The sequence below is a fragment of the Pristiophorus japonicus genome, chromosome 15 (genome assembly GCF_044704955.1).
Source record: "Pristiophorus japonicus isolate sPriJap1 chromosome 15, sPriJap1.hap1, whole genome shotgun sequence".
Classification (NCBI taxonomy): Eukaryota; Metazoa; Chordata; class Chondrichthyes; family Pristiophoridae; genus Pristiophorus; species Pristiophorus japonicus.
Window position 1 is genome coordinate 73,430,057 of NC_091991.1, and position 16,175 is coordinate 73,446,231.

Below are 16,175 nucleotides of genomic sequence, written 5' to 3' on the forward strand. Positions count from 1 at the left end.
AGGAGGGCAGTAAAATCAAAGGAGAGAGAGCAAGGGGAGTTGAAATGGAGATTGAAATGACCGAGGATGAGGAGTCACTGAGTTCAGAGGCTGAAGGAGGAAAGCAGGAGGATATGTGGGTGAGAAACCTGGGTGGTAGGCAGTGGAGAACAAGGATTTTAAAGGAGAGAAGAGTGGAACAAGTCCTCAAATGTCACAGTGGGCTGCTCTGATGTCACAACAACTTCCTCATGACATCATGAAGCAGCTTCAATCCCTTCAGAGTTTACTTTCTGTCAAAGCACAACAACAACAACTTATATTGATATAGTGCCTTTAACGTAGTAAAACATCACAAGGCACTTCACAGGTGATATAAAACAAAATGTGACACTGTGCCACAAACAGAGAAATAAGGGCAGATGACTCCCACCACCCATCTTAAACTGCCATAAACAGCTAACAAGACTTATATGGACACGTGACCCAGGACTATATCAAAACTGAGGGGTTATGTAACCTGGCCTTACAATGAAAACCATGACAACCCAGAAACCACAGGAGGTGGACAAAACACAACAAAGTGGTACAAACTGTGCATTTGTGCATGAGAGAGCAACGAGGGGAGAGCTTAAAGACAAGTGCCTTCATCAAATCTATCCAATTCTTGGAAGATCACCAGGAAACACTGTGCAAAGGAACAGGATTAATTATTGGAGAGAAAAAAGTCAGAGAGGGAAGAGTCATCCAAGCAGAGATCTGATTTCACACTGTGAGTGAAATAATTCCCAATAGTTCTGAAGTGAGCAATTCTAAACTTCCAATTAAACAGGCTGAACTGAAGTCTGCATTTGCCTAAGCACTGGGAAGTTTTAGCAAGTGTATCCTGATCTACGTGGGCAATGTGGAGAAAGCTCAGACCCTGAAGTGGTTAAAGAGACTTTCTCCACTGAGTTCACATTGTCTATAGTCTGTTGTTCAATTGTGGCTCAAAAAAGATTCCTCTGACTTAACGATCCTAATAGTAGAAGTTCTAGGCTATGTCATCTTCCTGCTACTCAAGGACACACTGGAGGAAAAGCAGCCCAGGTCAGTCCCAGGCATCCTGTCTCTCTACAAGAAACAACTAGGTACATTCACCATCACAGAATGTATGTCCGGGGTACTGGATGGTGCCATAGTGATCTGAGGTATCTGGGGCTGAAAACACAAATGGACAACCCGATTAAAAATCTTGACAATGGGTACGGTAGCATAGTGGTTATGTTACTGGACTAGTAATCCAGATACCTACACTAATGATCCAGAGATGTGAGTTCACAACCCACCACTACAGTTGGGGAATTTAAATTCAATTAATTAAATCTAGAATATAAAGCTAGTATCAGTAATGGTGACTGAAATGATCAGATTTTTGTAAGAACCCATCTGGTTCACTAATTTAGGGAAGGAAATCTGCCGCCCTTACCAAATCTGTCCTAAATGTGACTCCTGACCCACAGCAATGTGGTTGACTCTTAACTGCCCTCTGAAATGACCTCGAAAGCCACTTAGTTGTACCAAACCGCTATGGAAAACAATATTAAGAATAAAACTGACGGAGCACCCAACATCGACCTAGGCACTGGATTCGGATATGACATCGGCACACCCAGCCCAGTCAACCCTCCAAATTCCTCCTCATTAACATCTGAGGTCTTGTGAAAAAATTGTGAGAGCTGTCCCACAAACTAGTTAAGCAGCAGCCTGACACAGTCATACTCACAGAATCATACCTTTCAGCCAATGTCCCAGACACCTCCATCACCATTCCTGGGTATGTCCTGTCCCACTGGCAGGACAGACTCACCAGAGGTATTGGCACAGTGGGATACAGTCGGGAGGGACTGGCTCTTGGAGTCCTCAACACTGACTCCTGACCCCAATGTAGTCTCATGGCTTCAGCTTAAGCATGGGCAAGGAAACCTCCTGTTGATTACCACTTACTGCCTTCCCTCAGCTGATGAATTAGTACTCCTTCATTAGGAAAAAGGTAGCAAGGGCACAGAATGTCCTCTGGGTGGGGACTTCAAGATCCATCACCAAGAGTGGCTTGGTGTGCCACTTCTGACCGAACTGGCCGAATCCTGAAGAACATAGCAACCAGACTGGGCCTGTGGCAGGTGCTGAGAGTACCAACACAAGGGAAAAACATACTTTACCTCATCCTCAGCAATCTACCTGAAGCAGATGCATTTGTCCATGACATTATTGCTAGCAGTGACCGTTGCACAGCCCTTGTGGAGATTAATTCCTGTCTGCACAGAGGACACCCTCCATTCTGTTGTGTGGCACTACCTCCATGCTCAATGGGATAGATTCAGAACAGACCTAGCAAATCAAAACTGGGCATCCATGAGGCGCTGTGGGCCATCAGTGTCAGCTGAATTGTATACAATCACAATCTGTAACCACATGGCCCAGCATATCCCTCAATTTACCATTACCATTAAGCCAGTGGACCAACCCTGGTTCAATGAGGAGTGTAGAAGAGCATGCCAGGAGTAGCACCAGGTGTAACTAAAAATGAGGTGCCAACCTGGGGATGCTGCAACACAGGACTAAATGCATGCTAAGCAGCGGAAACAGCTTGCTACAGATGGTGCTAATCGACCTTACAACCAACGGATCGAATCAAAGCTCTGCAGTCCTGCCACATCTAGTTGTGAATGGTGGTGGTCCATTAAACAACTAACGGGAGGAGGAGGCTCTATAAATATCCCCATCCTCAATGATGGCGGAGCCCAGCATGCGAGTGCAAAAGACAAGGCTAAAGCATTTGCAACCATCTTCAGCCAGAAGCGCCGAGTTGTTGATCCATCTTGGCTTCCTCTTGAGGTCCACACCATCATAGAAGCCAGTCTTGGGCCAATTCAATTCACTCCACATGTTATCAAGAAATGAACAGGGTGGATAAAGGGGAACCAGTGGATGTGGTGTACTTGGACTTCCAGAAGGCATTTGACAAGGTGCCACGTAAAAAGTTACTGCACAAGATAAAAGTCACGGGGTTGGGGGTAATATATTAGCATTGATAGAGGATTGGCTAACTAACAGAGATAAATGGTTCATTGTCTGGTTGGCATCCAGTAACTAGTGGGGTGCCGCAGGGATCAGTGCTGGGACCCCAACTATTTACAATCTATATTAACGACTTAGAAGAAGGGACTGAGTGTAACGTAGCCAAGTTTGCTGACAATACAAAGATGGGAGGAAAAGCAATGTGTGAGGAGGACACAAAAAATATGCAAAAGGACATAGACAGGCTAAGTGAGTGGGCAAAAAATTGGCAGATGGAGTATAATGTTGGAATGTATGAGGTCATGCACTTTGGCAGAAAGAATCAAAGAGCAAGTTATTATTTAAATGGAGAAAGATTGAAAAGTGCCGCAATACAGCAGGACCTGGGAGTACTTGTGCATGAAACATAAAAGGATAGTATGCAGGTACAGCAGCTGATCAGGAAGGCCAATGGTATCTTGGCCTTTATTGCAAAGAGTATAAAAGCAGGGAAGTTTTGCTACAGCTATATAAGGTATTGGTGAGGTCACACCTGGAATACTGCGTGCAGTTTTGGTTTCCATATTTACAAAAGGATATACTTGCTTTGGAGGCAGTTCAGAGAAGGTTCACTAGGTTGATTCCTAGGGGGTTGACTTATGAGGAAAGGTTGAGTAGGTTGGGCCTCTACTCAATGGAATTCAGAAGAATGAGAGGTGATCTTATCGAAACGTATAAGATTATGAGGGGGCTTGACAGGGTGGATGCAGAGAGGATGTTTCCACTGATGGGGGAGACTAGAACTAGAGAGCATAATCTTAGAATAAGGGGCCGCCCATTTAAAACAGAGATGAGGAGAAATTTCTTCTCTCAGAGGGTTGTAAATCTGTAGAATTCGCTACCTCAGAGAGCTGTGGAAGCTGGGACATTGAATAAATTTAAGACAGAAATAGACAGTTTCTTAAATGATAAGGAGATAAGGGGTTATGGGGAGCGGGCGGGGAAGTGGAGCTGAGTCCATGATCAGATCAGCCATGATCTTATTGAATGGCGGAGCAGGCTCGAGGGGCCGTATGGCCTACTCCTGTTCCTATTTCTTATGTTCTTATGTTCTTATGTTCTTATGTAAATGGCTGAGCACACTGAATACAGTAAAGGCTGTGGGCTCTGACAACACCCAACTGTCATGCTGAAGGCTTGTGCTCCTGAACTAGCTGCGCCTCCAATCCGGCTATTTACTGCCCCATCAGTCTACTCTCAATCATCAACAAAATGATGGAAGGTGTCGGAGGCAGTGCTATTAAGGGGCATTTACTTACCAATAACTTGCTCACCGATGTTCAGTTTTAGTTCCGCTAGAACTGCTTGGCTCCAGACCTCATTACAGCCTTGGCCCAAATATGGAAAAAATTGCTGAATTCCAGAGGTGAGGTGAGAGTGACTGTCTTTAACATCAAGACAGCATTTGACTGAGTGTGGCATCAAGCGCCCTAGTAAAATTGAAGTCAATGGGTATCCAGGGGGAAACTGTCCACTGGCTGGAGGAATACAGTCGTGGTTGTTGGAGTCCAATCATCTCAGCCCCAGGACATCACTGCAGGACTTCCTCAGGGCAGTGGCCAAGGCACAACCACCTTCAGCTGTTCCATCAATGACCTTCCCTCCATCATAAGGTCAGAAGTGGGGATGTTCGCTGATGATTGCACAGTGTTCATTTCCATTAGCAACTCCTCAGATAATGGAGCAGTCCATGCCCGCATACAGCAAGACCTGCTTGTATGCTTGTCAGGCTTGGGCTGATAAGTGGCAAGTAACATTCGTGTCACAAAAATCCCAGACAATGACCATCTCCAACAAGAGAGTCTAACCACTGCCCCTTGCCTTCAACAGCATTACCATCGCTGGGGTCCCCAACATCAACATCCTGGGGGTTACCATTGACCAGAAACTGTACTGGACCAGCCACATAATTATTACGACTATAAGAGCCAGTCAAAGACTGCATATTCTGTGGCGAGTCTCTCACCTCCTGAGAGACTCCAGCAACACTTTTAACACAAAGGGTAGTGGAAATCTGGAACTATCTGCCCCAAAGGGCTGTAGATTCCAGGACAATTGGAGCTTCCATGACTGAGATAGATAGAATTTTAATAAGTAAGATTATCAAGGGATATCGAGCAAAGGCGGGTAAATGGAGTTGAGGAACAGATCATCCATGATCTAAGTGAATGGCGGAGCAAACCTGAGAAGCTGAATGTCCTCCTCCTGTTCCTATGAGAGAGAGTTTTTTTTGCTTTCAGAAGGAAGTGGGGTTGGCAAGAGGTAAAGGGTTGTGGGTGATACAAGGAATTGACGAGAGATGGCCTTGTCAGTGATTGAGACTGTTATATATGTAAACTTGTATTTACCCTGTGCAGCCACCAGAGGGCTCATCCCCTGGAGTTCCAAGGGATCCCATAATCCCTTGGGAGCACAGGTATTTAAGGAGGCCTCACAGGTTGGAGAGGCACTCTGGAGCCCTGCAATAAAAGACTAAGGTCACACTTTACTTTGAGCTCACAGTGTTCAGTCTGACTCTTTCTCCATACACAACAGAGATCATGGAAGTAGTGAAGCCAGGAGAGATGGCGCAGTTGAGGTGTATCAGTGAATATAGGTAGGATAGTTTAAAGAATGACAGGAGGGCAGTAAAATCAGGGGAGAGAGGAGAAAGATAGTTGAAATGGAGATTGAAATGACCGACGATGAGGAGTCACTGAGTCCAGAGGCTGAAGGAGGAAAGCAGGAAGATATGTGGGTGAGAAACCTGGGTGGTAGACAGTAGAGAACAAGGATTTTAAAGGAGAGAAGAGTGAAACAAGTCCTCAAATGTCACAGTGGACTGCTCTGATGTCACAATGATTTCCTCATGACATCATGAAGCAGTTTCATTCCCTTTAGAGACTACTTTCTATCAAAGCACAACAACAACAACTTGTATTTATATAGCACCTTTAACATAGTAAAACATCCCAAGGCACTTTACAGGTGGTATAAACAAAATTTGACACCAAGCCACAAAAGGATGGTCAAAGGCTTGGACAAAGAGGTAGGTTTTAATGAGTGTCTTAAAGGAGAAAGAGAGGGAGAGAAGTGATTATAATTCCGGAGCATAAGGCCCTGGGCAGCTTAAGGTATGACCACCAAGGATGGAGTGATTAAAACCGGGAATGCTCAAAGACCAGAATTAGAGGAGAGCACATAAATACAGTGGAATCATTTGTTTTGACGGTAATGAACTTACAAACCACAGCCATGTTAACTCAGGAATAACAAAATCATCCTTTCAAATAAAATCCAAATAGCATCTGACATGTTCCATATTATTTGAGGCTATCCTACTGAAGTGAAGGAGCCTTATTGTTTTCCCATATAACCTGGGCTGGTTTCCCATTGCTTTCCTATTCTAACCCCGAATGATCCCATGCGTTCCGGGAGCTAGGAATTCACTGCATTTGCACTTCCCGCTAGCACCCTCGAGGGCGCTAATGAGGCACAAATGCCTTAGCGCCTGGCACGGCACTGACAACAACCCTGCCATATTGGGCGGGGGTTTAGCAGAGGCAGTCCGGCTTTGCACCTCAATTTCCTGCGCCCGGAGATCGTGACATCATCGCCGCGTGTATCTCCCCTTTAGCGCCCTGGCCCCGAAATTTTGCCCCCAGTGCCAGTGCCGGGCGAAAATACTAGCAGCTACAGGAGGCCGTGTATCAGGAGCAAAAATTAAAGGTGAGGCGGCCGATGAAAATGACAAGAAATACTTACTTTTGTTTTCTCGCTGCTTCTCCGTTTACTTCTGACCACGATCGTTCAGCCCGGCACTCTGCTTGAGTGCTGGACTGATCACACAGCACCCCCGCTCCATGGTGGTCCATGTAAGTCCCTTTTCCCCTTGCAGAGTCTGCAGCGTGGGTCCTTCCCTTTAGTGAGGGAAGAGACCCTTGGACGTGGCAGTGCTGCATGGCCAAGTGTGAGGCGCTGCTGAGGCGTCCGCCCCGTTAGCGCTCCAACAAGGAAGTGGAGTGCTTGATTTAGTGCTCCACTTCCTTCCTGGGGCAGTATATCGAATTTTTTGACAGAGGGGGAACTTCTGCACCTGGTGCTACATCTCATGCCTCCCAATTCTTACCGCCCCCAAACGGGCCGATAATGAATTTCTACCCGCAGACCTTTTATTTTTAGTATATTCAAAATTGATTTCAGTCGCATGAATATAAAAATTTGGTGGCAATTTAGAAATGTCTATCCTAGATTCTAATTTCTACATCTTTTGTCACGTGCACTTTGAAGTGATTTCTTTATTAGGAAAAAACAGCTGCTCAATCCAATATGGCTGCCAAAGGTTACAACTGTTGCCTTATCCATATGGTCTGTATCTCAGGTCTGGGCTGCAGAGAGCAAAATTCACCAGAACTCCCCTTGTGTTTGGGCTCATTCGAAAGGAAATTTAATTTGGGACTATGTACCAAAAAGTTTGGAACTCGAAAGTGCTTATGGAAGAAACTACGAACTTTAATAGAATTATGAATTTTTACAAGACAAATTCAAGCCTGTGGGAGGCCCTAGGGAACAAAAGAAGCCCACTTGATTATTAGAACTGTCTGGGTGTGAGAACTGAATTAGCCTGTCTGGAAGAATGAGTATCACCCAGAGATAGCTCCCCATCAACATGGGTCTGGACAAACCATTTCAGCATATACATCACAAAGAGGCCCAATTCAGCCTGTATGCGAAAGACTAAACACAAAAGGACATTGCAATTACCAAACTACTATTTCCATCAGGAAACAGTTTTCGAACATCAACCCACCCAAGACATATCAACTTTAACGAGCCCAACAAAATATTACAAAGAAGAATCAAGCCCACCAAAATTATACAAAGGATTGTGAACATATTGGGCGGCAAGATTAGAACACTGAAATCGTATAACTGGCCACTGTTTTCAACAGAAGTTAGAGAGAGGAGAGAGAGAGGAGAGAGAGGAGAGAGAAGAGAGAGAGAAGAGAGAGAGGGGAGAGACTCTCCAGCCTCAAAGTCTTGAAGTCCTGAAGAGAAGGAAGAACATCACCATCTACCATTAACTCTCAAAAGGATTGGTAAGCATAAGTCCCTGCCTGCCCTGGAGTCTAACCTAGCTAGAATTAGGTACTGGTAGGTAGGAGGTATAATTTTACTGCAACCCCCTTTGAATGTGTAGTGCATGGTACTTTATTAGAGTGATTATAAGCTTGACCTTGTACCTTTCCTTGTATTGTTCTTTATTAGAGTGATTGTAAGTTTGGCCGTGTATTTTCTTACTAGAGTAATAAGCCTGTATTACCCTGACTGTAATAAAACCAAAGTTCTTTGCATCAAACCAGTGTCCTCTGCACTTCTGTCACACCCCCCAAATAAATCCAGAGTACAGAACCCAAGGGAGGGGGAGCGATTCGAAACCGCTCAAGTTGGTCAGAAGGGAACCTGCCCCCCTCATAGAGACCCACAACACCAACCCCCCCTTACAAAATGGCGACTGTGGCATGACTCTGGTACACGGGTTGTGATGTAGAGAGTACTGGTTTGGGGCAAAGAACCAAAATGGATTTTCTCCTATGTGTATAAGAAGGTCACTGTAACTAAAGAATGGGTGCTTATTGCACGCTGAGCATCCGGCTGACGCTGCAGCCCAGTGGACAGCAAGTAAAGGTCACAAAGAAGCAGTAGAGAAAGCAATCTGGTTGGTCTGTCTACAGTGACAGGTCCAACTGCTAGACAGAATGAATGAAACATTACAGGCAGAGTTATGGGAATGCGCAGAGAACTATCAGGAAAGGATTATCTCAGAAGAAAGATTATCAGGAGAACTCCGTAAGCTAAAACAGGAAAGGACCCAAATAATGGAAAGGTTTAAAAACAGTCAGGACTATTTTCAATGTCAGGTTACCGAAGCCAAAAGTAATGAAAAGTCACTGAGGGAGGAAAGCACTCGCCTCACCCTACAAGTAAAAGAGCTCCAGGAAAGATTAAAAGATGTGCAAACAGTGTATAAAGTAGCGAGCACTAATGGGCTTGAATCAGGAGACCACGGTCCCTGCCAGCAACAAATTAAAAGTTTAAACCTTGCTCTGTCCAAGGCAAAAAGCATGGTATGCCGAGTAAGCCCGGGTACGCCCCAGGTAAACCTGGAAGAGAAGGAAGAAACAACCCGGCCACCACCGGTGACTACAGCGGTTCAGCAGCAGGAGGGGCAAATCAGTTGCGGGGCGGACAGGGATAGTGAACCACCACCACCTGTAGCACCGAGTTTCAGCTCGGCTTGGCCGCAGCGAGGAGAGGGAGGCAAGCCAAAACAGGGAGAGCCAGAACCAGGGCCAATGTGCCCGGTCCGACAACATATGTTTGGCCCACCCATCCTTAAGGGGGGTCCAGGGCCCCTGGAAAGTCAGTTTGTGGTCCCCCACACTCCCCACCAGCTCAGGGCTATGATAAGCCACCTGGGAAAGCTAACTCCAAAGGGAGACCCCACGGTTCTGTCATGTATTCAACTGTCATTGTAATCGATGTATAAGCTGATCTAAGTTGTATACCTTGAGAACACTGACCACAGGGATCGAACTTGTGGGCAACACTCCTAACCTGGACTTTCCGGTATAAAAGGGGAAGCTCCACCCACCGTCTGCCTCTTGAGATCTTGATAATAAAGGTAACTGGTCACAGAGTGACCTTCTCTCAAGTATGGGCCTCGTGTGCATTTATACTATATAGTAAGGATATATTATTGGCGACGAGAAACTGGGATTTAAACCACACGAGCATGGCCACTAGCAGTACTGTGTTAGTGATGATTGGGACGACTTTATTGAGAGGATACAGCAAAGTTTTGTCACTAAGGAATGGTTGGGACAGGATTCGGCCATCACACGCAAGGCTCATCTCCTGACGGTTTGTGGATCCAGAATGTATTCCCTGATGAAGGACCTTCTAACACCAGAGAAGCCGGTGGACAAGACGTTCGAAGAGCTCAGTAAGTTGATCGGGGAACAGCTTAAACCGATGAGCAGCATGCACCTGGCGAGACACCGGTTTTATACACACTGGCGGCGAGAAGGGCAAAGCGTTCCAGACTTCGTGGCAGCTCTCAGGCGACTGGTGAGCCTATGTAAGTTCCCAGATGCATGCAGAGCGGAGATGCTGCGAGATTTTTTTATTGAGGGCATCGGGCACGCTGGGGTTTTCAGGAAACTGATTGAGACCAAAGACTTGACCATGGAAGCGGCGGCTCTGATAGCCCAGACAATTATCTCAGGGGAGGAAGAGACCAGAATGATTTATGGCAAAAATCTTGGCTCAAATGCGGCAAATGACCAGGGAGTCAACATTGTTAGCACGGCACACAGTTCTCTAGACAGACAAGTGCAATCGGACATACCCCAGCATGCAGTCGAACCCAAAGGGGGATTTCAACAGAGACAATGGCTAGCTGAACGGCGATTCATGCCATCGCAATGGACAATGTGGCCAGTAATGGGGCCATCAACACCTGTTAATAGTGCGCTTAAGGACAGTTACAAAGACAGTCAGAGACGATCAACTGGTAATGGATGTTTTCTTTCCAATAACGGGGCCTCCAGCTCATGCTGGAGGTGTGGAGGCAAACACATAGCCAGAGCTTGCAGGTATCAGCAATATGCCTGCAGAAATTGCAACGTCAGCGGTCACTTGGCGCGTGTGTGCAGGAAGCCTGCAGCCAGCTTGATGTACGCGGAGGACGGGCCTGATGTAAACCCTACGAGGCCAAATGAATACTGGGGGAAATCGCTGGAAGCTGGAGTTCAGCGAGTTCATGTGGAGCACATATACAGTTCATATACCAGAACGCCACCGATAATGATGAAAGTGCTCCTCAATGGCATCCCAGTATCAATGGAGCCAGACACGGGGGCCAGCCAGTCCCTGATGGGTATCAAACAGTTCGAAAGGTTGTGGGTGTCCAAGGCCAGGAGGCCAAAATTATTGCCGATTGACGCACTGCTACGGACATATACAAAGGAGATCATTCCAGTGCTAGGCAGCGCCACGGTAGTCGTGACCCACAAAGATTCAGAGAACAGGTTGCCACTCTGGATTGTCCCGGGGGACGGTACCACACTACTGGGGAGGAGTTGGCTTGCTGTCATGAACTGGAAATGGGGCGACGTCAATGCAATTTCTTCTGTGGAGCGAGTATCATGCTCACAGGTCCTGGACAAATTTGACTCATTATTTCAACCCGGCATTGGCACTTTCATGGGGACCAAGGTAGTGATTCACATAAACCGAGACGCCAGGCCAGTACACCACAAGGCCAGTGCGGTGCCGTACATGATGCGGGAAAAGATAGAATGCGAATTGGACCGCCTGCTGAGGGAAGGCATCATCTCGCCAGTCGAATTCAGTGACTGGGCGAGCCCGATCGTGCCGGTGCTCAAGGCGGATGGGTCGGTCAGGATATGTGGCGATTACAATACCACCATCAATCGGGTGTCACTCCAAGACCAGTACCCACTACCGAGAGTGGAGGACCTTCTTGCGACGCTATCCGGTGGCAAACTTGTTTTCAAAATTGGACCTGACCTCAGCTTACATGACCCAGGAGCTGGCGAGTGAATCGAAGAAGCTGACCACCATCACAATGCACAAGGGGTTGTTTGAGTATAACAGATGTCCGTTCATGATTCGTTCGGCCGCTGCGATCTTTCAGCGAAATATGGAAAGCCTCCTCAAGCCGATTCCAAGAACTTTGTGTTTGCAGGTGCAACACGTGTGCTCAGCTGGGCAACGCTCCCAGGGAAGCTCCCTTTAGCCCCTGGTCCTGGCGCGCCAAGCTATGGTCACGCATCCTTGTGGACTACGCAGGTCCTTTCATGGAAAAATTGTTTTAGGTTGTAGTAGACACCTACTCCAAATGGATTGAGTGTGCCATTTTAAATTCAAGCACATCCTCTGCCACGGTAGAAAGTCTACGGGCAATGTTCGCCGCCCGTGGTCTACTGGACGTCTTGGTCAGCGACAATGGCCCGTGCTTCACAAGCACTGAATTCCAGGACTTCATGGCAGGCAATGGAATCAACCATATCAGAATGGCACCGTTCAAGCCGGCCTCAAACGGCCAGGTGGAACGAGCAGTGCAGATAATCAAACAGGGAATGCTCAGAATCCAAGAGGGTTCCCTACAAAGCCGCTTATCACGCCTCCTGTTGGCCAATAGATCCCGACCACATTTGCTCACAGGGGTTCCACCCACAGAGCTGCTAATGAAAAGGATGCTCAAAACCAGGTTATCCCTTATACACCCCACCATGAAAGAAATTGTTGCGAGCAGGCATCAGTTACAATGTGACTACCATGACAGGAATGTGAGGGCGCGATGTATTGCTGTCAATGACCCTGTTTTTGTCTTTAATTACGCTGCAGGGCCCAAATGGCTTGCAGGCACTGTGATTGCCAAAGAGGGGAGTAGAGTTTTGGTAGTTAAACTTACCAATGGACAAATCTGCCGCAAACACGTGGATCAAACTAAAAGGAGGTTCAGCAACCCCATAGAAGAAGCAGAGGAAGAACACGACATAGAGTTTACTCCACCACAGGTGACCGAACACCGGAACCAAGTGGAGGAGAGCCCAGTCACTGTGGGCAGTCCGGACACTGCAAACAGCAGACACTCAGGCCAGCGCCCAACAACCGGAGCCCCAACTCAGGCGCTCTACAAGGGAGCGTAAACCACCAGAGAGACTTAACTTGTGATCCCAATAAGACTTTGGGGGGGAGGTGATGTCATGTATTCAACTGTCATTGTAACCGATGTATAAGCTGACCTAAGTTGTACACCTTGAGAACACTGACCACAAGGGGCGAACTTGTGGGAGACACTCCTAACCTGGACTTTTCGATATAAAAGTGGAAGCTCCACCCACTGTCTGCCTCTTGAGGTCTTGGTAATAAAGGTAACTGGTCACAGAGTGATCTTTTCTCAAGTATGGGCCTCGTGTGCATTTATACTGTATGGTAAGGATATATTAGGTTCACTTTGTGGAAGTGGAACAGGCAGGGGATATTAATGGGTGCGATGATGCAGAAATGGCAAAGATGTTTCTCCTATCTTTAGACAGCAAACTGTACCAGTCCCTCTCTACTGAGAGCAAAAGAGGACAGAAAACACTTGCTGCCGTCCAGAAATACATTTTAAAAGCTGTGGGCTGCAATGACGGGAGTCCCTTCTCTAGAGTAGAGAAAACGGTGCAGCTCACAGGAGAAACCCACAGGCTTTCGCAGACCGACTGTGACAGGTGTACAAAAGCGCCTGTAGTGGGGACATAGACAGAGATCACTTAAACCCGGACGAATTAGCACACTGGCTCCGAAGCCTAGTTGCTAACAGTTTACCCAGAATAAGAACCAAGGCTGAGGCCTGGTTCGACTCCAGAGATCCACAGAACAGGGAGTGTTTAGACAGCTGACCCTAGCTTACAGAAACGGCAGAGGGACAGAAGAGCACCCACAAAAAGGAAGGGTTCACGAAATCCGACCTAACCAAGACAAGAGGGAATGGCGCCACGAGGGGGGCATCCCCTCTGATACAAAATGTACCTGCTTCGGCTGCGAAAGAGTGGGCACTGGAGAAGGGATTGTAAAAATTCGTGGAAGAATAGTGCAGGAAAGAATTCTCCAGCCCTGCCCAAAAGACCGAGACAGATAAGCCAGTCCCTCCCCACTCATTTGAGACCTTTTTAACTGTGCTCCGAGCCATGTTAGATGGCCCTTGAAAGGTAGCCACCACCACTGGTACCGAAATCCCATCTGCCCCCTCCCAACCAAAACCGTGACTAGGACAGGCGCAGCCTGTCCACCTGTGTGCCCTCGAGTATGATGTGTGGGGGAGACCGACCGTACAGATGGAAGTGGAAAAGGTGAAAGGGACTTACCTGCTGGACACCTGTGCCTCATGCACCCTTGTCTATGCAGCTAACCCTGCCGCCTCACCTCTGTCTAACGGGGTCCCCTACAGCTTGGTAGGTTTCACAGGCACTGAACAGACTGGCTCATTCTCCGTTCCGCTCTCCGTTCATTTAGGTACACTCCACTCTAAGTGGACTTGTGTCCTGATGAAGTGGGAGCAGGAAGGGAGAGGGATCCTGGGGGCTGATTTCCTCCTAGGCCACTGGATCCTAGTGGATTTAAGAAACCACTGTCTTTGGGGGTCAGTCTGCACGGGACAGGAGAGTGAGTTGATGGTTATCCCGGGAAAACAGGGAAAAGGAACGGTGTGCACCATGAAACCAAAGGAGGGTTACGACCTTGAATCACTGGTCAGTAACATCTCTGTAGAATATCAAGAATATGTGAGGAAAAACCTTGCAGCTTTTGCCACTCACAAACACGACTGTGGGAGGATAAACGGGGTCGAGGTTAGCATAGACGGGGACCCCATGACCCGACCACAGAAACAGTACAACTTCCTCAGGGAGGCGGAGGCAGACATGGAAACAGCCTTGGGTTCGCTGGTTAAACAGGGGGTATTGAGACAGATAGCTACCCATGTGAAGTCTCCATTGTGGCCGGTTAAGAAACCGGACAACTCCTGGAGAGCCACGGTGGAATATTGAGTACTCAACCGTAACATCCCCGCCTGCGCACCCACTGTTGCTGCTGTCGCCGACCTCATTAGAAGTATCCCAGCCTCCGCGACCACCTTCACGGTGCTGGATATTTCCAACGGGTTCTGGTCCATACCTTTAAGAAAGGAAGATCAGTACAAGTTTGCTTTTTACCTTTAAAGGACAGCAACATACTTGGAACTATCTCCCTCAGGGCTCCCACAACAGCCCCAATATTTTCTATCAGTGTATGGCCGACTGTTTAAAGAGTTTCAGCAGGCCCTAGCAATTAGTACAGTATGTAGATGACCTGCTCCTGTTCACCAATGAGGGGGAGGAGCATGGCCCACTGCTGGCTGAGCTGCTGGAGCTGCTGAAAGAAGAGAGATTTAAAGTAAACCCCAAAAAGGCACAGATCGGCCTGAAGGAAGTAACATTCCTGGGACTGGCTGTGCGCGCTGGGGAAAGAGCCAGTGACAAAGCTAGAGGGGAAGCAGTGCAGAAGTTACACACCCTTCGACTCCTACACAAGGGAGTGGAGTGGGAATGGGACAAAGGTTGCGAGGCAGCATTTATCCAACTCAAGAAAGACCTGCAGACTGCGCCAGCTCTAGGGGCCATAGATGGGGGTAAAGAGTTTTTCCTGGAGGTAGCAGCCAGTGGGGACAGCCTGAGTGCAGTACTGCTCCAAGAGCGACACGGCCGGCTGAGACCAGTGGTCTACTCCTCCAGGATACTCACGGACGTGGAGAACGGATACTCCAACTGTGAGCGGCACCTCCTAGCCACTCATTGGGCTGTGAAAAGATCACTGATCTTCACAGGGGGGGTCCCCTATCACACTCCTTACCCACCATATGCCCACCCAAATGCTCCTGGATGGGAGAATCAAGAACGAGACAGTGAGCAGTGCCTGCATTGCTCGCTGGACCCTGCTCCTCTCTCAAATGGACCTAAGGGTAAAGGGTCTCTGCGAGCCAAGACTTGCAGCCAACATGATTTATCCAGGGACAGCCCACCAGTGTTCTGTAGAAGGGAATGGGAAATTGACATAGGCTTTCAGGCTGGGTTACACCCCACAGGCCGAGAGATCTATGTGGACAGTTCAAGCACGGTATCTGCAGGTGAACAACTCACAGGCTGCGGAGTTTATGACCCTGAGGCAGGCATTGCCTTGGCGATTAAACTCCCCAGTACTATGAGCGCCCAGCTCGCTGAACTGTCTGCGGTGGTGTATGTAGTCACACACCCCGAAGAATTCCCTGAGCCATACACGATTTGCTCGGACAATATGTTCACATGCAATTAGTGTATGGAGTACCTGGCTATCTGGTCAAGCCGCGGATGCACATCCACAGACGGGAGACCCCTGGCAATTAAGCCCCATCCAGAAAAGATCATGAAAGCCGTAGGGGAGTAAGGGAATATCTACATACATAAGGTGAAGGCACATTCCACCACAGAACCCCGTAGCGAGGAAAACCAGCAGGCTGACATGTTAGC